The sequence below is a fragment of the Labrus bergylta genome, chromosome 8 (assembly GCF_963930695.1).
Source record: "Labrus bergylta chromosome 8, fLabBer1.1, whole genome shotgun sequence".
Lineage (NCBI taxonomy): Eukaryota > Metazoa > Chordata > Actinopteri > Labriformes > Labridae > Labrus > Labrus bergylta.
In genome coordinates, this window is record NC_089202.1 from 31558631 (window position 1) to 31563630 (window position 5000).

General features: G+C 43.5%; 2 protein-coding genes across 3 annotated transcripts in view; both read right to left on the reverse strand.

The window, feature by feature from the left end:
• The window catches only part of LOC110004093 (uncharacterized), a 117153-nt gene that overhangs the window by 46397 nt on the left and 65756 nt on the right, over positions 1-5000 (reverse strand). The gene's annotated exons all lie outside the window — the stretch shown is intronic.
• Positions 4685-5000, reverse strand: part of thbs3a (thrombospondin 3a) — a 25867-nt gene continuing 25551 nt past the window's right edge. The window contains exon 23 of the mRNA XM_065958040.1: positions 4685-5000. This exon is cut by the window's right edge and continues 636 nt beyond it. The gene's annotated coding sequence lies outside the window, so the exon portion shown is untranslated.

Here is a 5000-nt window from a genome sequence, read left to right on the forward strand (position 1 = left end):
TGAATTCAATAATCCCTCCTTTTCCTTATACATGTTTCTGTTCGCAATCATACTCTGCACATGGCACCCTTCCATGTTCAACTCAATCTCCTTCCATCCTGTAAAATAATTAGCATCACACCAACCTATCAAGGGCCGGAGTTGAGCGGCATAATATTCTTGGAGGTTAGGCAGTGCCGAGCCTCCCTCGTCTTTGGGTATCTGAAGTGTAGGGAATCTAATTCTCGGTTTATGCCCATTCCAGATGAATCATGAATTTTTTTGTCCCACTCTTGAAACTGAGAGGGAGGGATTTGCACCGGCAAACACTGAAACAAGTACAAGAGTCTTGGTAGCACATTCATCTTGATGATTTCAATCCTTGAGCTGAAATCTAACATCAATACTGACCATCTATCCATATCCTTAAACATCTCCTGGTTAAGGGGTTTGTAATTAATTTCAAACAATTTGGATAATGTTTTTGTAATGTTTATTCCTAAGTAATGAATTGTTCTTTTGCTCCAGTTGAAATTATATGTTTGTTGTATTTCTTTAGCTGGTGAGTAATTAAATGGCAAGATCTGTGTTTTCTGCACATTTAGTTTATATCCTGAAAGGTAACCATCATTTTCCAATAGTGTCATCAACTCTGGAAGACAGGTGTCTGGTTGTTTTAGATGAATCAAAACATCGTCTGCGAATAGCCAAATTTTGTGCTCCCTGCCTCCCACTTCCACCCCCTTATTTCTTCATTTTGCCTTATTGCTTGAGCGAGCGACTCAATAAAGATTGAGAAGAGCGTAGGGGACAGACAGCAGCCCTGTCTGGTAGACCTTTCTACCTTAAACTCTCTGGTTAGACTCCCATTTATTCTTGCCCTTGGTTCCTGATATAATGTCTTAATACAATTAACTGAGTCTTGGTTGAACCCAACCAAACTAATTAATATAGCACTCTCTCCTTTTCTTTTTATTTCTTCAATTATATGTAGCATCCTTCTTATATTATCTCACGTCTGTCTTCCCTTGATAAAACCCGATTGATCTTCATGAATCAATTCTGACATAAAGGTTTCAAATCTGTTACATAAAATGGATGTGTACAACTTGTAGTCACAATTTAGCATCGATTGCTCTTTCCTTTTTAACCCCTTAGTTACTGAACAAATCACTCAGGAGAGTTAGGACCACATTAATTTGAAAAATCAAATTGAAGAGATTAATATGGTTATTTTAGTCTCTAGTTCTATCAGAAGAGCAGCTGCCTGTTTGAATATGACGCACGTGGAGCATCTTGTGAAGTTATACTTTAGTAAAGGTTTACTTCCTGTGTAGTCTGTAAAACAACAGTTTGTGTTGGGGCTTTCAGGGTTCTCCTTCTGATACAACCCTTCAGAGAAATCATTCAACTTTAAAAATGATGTTTAAAAATACTTTTAAAATAGACATCTGAAATATTCAACACAAAGCGAACGATTCACGTTTGAAAAAGAGCAGAGCTACAAATAAACAAAGACATACAGGAAGTGTTTTTATTCTTATATGTCATGTCATGAGCTGCAGTACCATGTGACAGACAGCAGGGAGCAGCATCACACTCTGAGAGCTGCAGTAAAACAACCTGCTGCTCCAGAGGAGGAAGAGGAAGAGAGAGAGGAGAGAGAGGAGGAGGAAGAGGAAGAGAGAGAGGAGGGGGAGGAGGAGGAGGAGGAAGAGGAGGAGGAAGAGCAGGAGGAGGAAGAGGAAGAGAGAGAGGAAGAGGAGGAGGAGAAAGAGAGAGAGGAGGAGAGAGAGGAGGGGGAGGAGGAGGAGCAGGAAGAGGAAGAAGAGGAGGAGGAAGAGAGAGAGGAGGAGGAGGAAGAGGAGGAGGAGAGAGAGGAGGGAGAGGAGGAGGAGGAAGAGGAGGAGAGAGAGGAGGGGGAGGAGGAGAGAGAGGAGGAGGAGGAAGAGGAGGAGGAGGAGGAGGAGGAAGAGAGAGAGGAGGAAGAGGAGAGAGAGGAGGAGGAAGAGGAGAGAGAAGAGGAGGAAGAGGAGGGGGAAGAGGAAGAGAGAGAGGAGGAAGAGGAGGAGAAAGAGAGAGAGGAGGAAGAGGAGAGAGAGGAGGAGGAAGAGGAGAGAGAAGAGGAGGAAGAGGAGGGGGAAGAGGAAGAGAGAGAGGAGGAAGAGGAGGAGGAATCCAGAGAGAACACAGAACTTTGTAGATCTTTGTTTTTTACATTTTGATAAATGACTTTGAGCGTGTGTGGCCCTTTAAGTGAGCCGCAGGGCCCCTCCACGCCTCGCTGAGCTGCTCTCACTGCCTTTGTTAGAGTTCAGAGAGGGAGGGGGGGCGTCCAGTCCTAAACCAGGACCCTCCTCAGACCAGAGAGCAGGACGAGGACACAGAGACGAGCTGCAGCGAGCGAGCGGTGAGTTTTTAAACGAATAAAACAGAAAAAAAAGTTTTAAAGTAAAAAAAAGAATCTGTTATTTGAATGATCGACAGAATGAAGTCACAAAGATCAGAGCAGAGTGAATCAAAACCTGCATCGGAAATGTTGACAACGCTTTAGTGCAGTTTGGACAGCGTGCAGCGAATTAGTCTGCAACTATAGATGATCAAAAACTATAAACAACCCAACATTGGGTGTCTTAGACTTTTATTGTTGTTGCTGTGGTAACCAACAGGTTTGAATAAAGTCTGATTCTTATTAGACGGTCACCTGAACACGTTTGTTTTTCTTACTTTGACAGAAAAAGATTTTCATGACATTAAGTTTCAGAACAGATAAATTCATATCAGCTGTTTAATTTAAACATTTGATACCATTAATCTTTTATCACATAATTCATGTCATGTCTCAACACTTATATCAGTGGTTGTTATCTCATAATTTAAAGGTGACATCTCCTCCTCCTCCTCTTCAGTGTAAATAAGTGTCAGAGCTCCTCAAAACATGTGTGTGAAGTTTCTTGTTCTAAATCCACTCTGATCCTGTATTTGATCATGTCTATAAACCCCTCTATTTCAGCCCTGCTCAGAACAGGCTGTTTCTGTGTCTGTACCTTTAAATATGTAAATGAGATGTGTCTGACCACGCCCCCTCTCTGGAAGGACTTGGGTGTACTTGGTCTTTCTCGCTCCATGTCCTATTGTTTACAGTGAGAAGGCAGACTCAGAGGGCAGAACAAACACCTAGCTGTGGGAGTGTCACCCACCTGGGGGAGGGGCTACTGCCCTTTGTGATGTCATGAAGGGAAAATCTCCAAACGGCCTGTTTGAGCACACATTTTCTGAAAAGTGGAGCAGGCAGAAGACGGAGAGGATGGACTTTTCTCAACATTGGGGGGTTTGAAGACAGATTAGAGACACATGTTAGAGGAACATGGAGAAGTGGATTTAGCATCATATGTGACCTTTAAATATTTCTGTTCATAAATGAGTTCTTCTCGTTAATGAACTTCCAATCACATCGCTGAACTTTGTGACACAATCTAAATGTAAACAACAGAATCTAAAACTTAAAACTTTAAAACATTTATTTCAAACATTAGCGCTCTCAGATTCTTCGAGGTCATCGAGGTTAACTACTATCCTCGATGGCTGGAAGATGTGGGTGTGAGAATCTGTCCCACACGAGGATTTAATCCTTTTGTTTAAGAGTTAGACGTACGGGGCAACAGGTCGGATTTGAACCCTGGCCCCTAACATGTAGGTCTCATGACGACAGAGAAGGTTAAAGGTTAAAGGTTAAAGGCGGGTTGGTCATTTTGAAAACTAACATGATTTTGAAAGTAGCATTCCCTCTGTGCTCCGTCTAAGGCCACGCCCCCTCACCTACATGCACGAGTGCTCTTGCTCCAGAAGCAGACCTCAGCTCATGCTTTGAGCGAGCAGGGAGACAGGGAGGCGTCTGATTGGTTCATCAGATTGGTACCTCGTGGCAGACATTGGTCAAAGTTTTTACAGACTTACAAACTGATACAGATGATGGATTTTCTTTGTTCCTTTTTCAGAGAACATGAGTTTTTAATTTCTGTCAGGACCTAAAAACAATTTACACCAAAATCTTAAAAAGTGGAGGAAATGACCAACCCTGCCTTTAACTGGGGACTGAGACCACCTTCATGTGTGTGCGTTTCTGTAAGCTCCACCTTCATCGTGTCTTAAAACATCATATTGATTCAGTGAGAGCTCCACACACACAGTCAGACTTGCGCGCGCACACACACACACACACACACACACACACACACACACACACACACACACACAGCGCTGCGCTCACTCGCTGGCTCAGCTGATCCCTCCTCTCCTCTGTAACGCACCTTGATTGAGCAGTCTGAATGGTGCTAGTGTCTGTGATTTTTAATGTTTGTTTTTGTGTGTTTCACTCTGTGTGTTTTCAGGATGTGTGTGTGTGATTTTTACTGTTTTTCTGTGAGTGTGTGTGTGTGTGCGTGAGTGTGTGTGTGTGTGTGTGCGTGCGTGCGTGTGTGCGTCTGTGTGTGTCTGTGCGTGTGTGTGTGTGTGTGTGTGCGCGCTGGTTTCAGGGAGTGTGTGTGCTTCCTCCCGGGGTCGGGCAGGTCCGGGATGTGGTGCACTGTTGTTGTATCTCTCTCTCTAATATTGCACTCGTCCCGGCCTCCCCGGCCCAGGGGTCACGACCCTCATGAACTCCCCCCTCCCCCCCAGGTGAAACTGGTCACGGAGTCCAGAGGAATCAGGTAAAACAGGAAGTCATTTTATTTTGAAAGGATTGACACAGTGTGTACATCATCAGTGTGAGGGAGATAAATGAGACGTCGGTGCTCCGCTCAGGATGAACTTTAATATTAATAACATAATTATAATAACATTTATAACGCCCCCATCAGGTCAACTTGTTCATTGGTACGACACTTTATTTTATGATCAACCAATAACATCCCATCAGCCTGAGCTGCACTGTGTCTACTGCTAATTAGCTAATGTTAGCATGCTAACAGGCAGAGCTAACACTGGTGTTAGCGTTGAGCGTTATGATGTCAACACTCTTT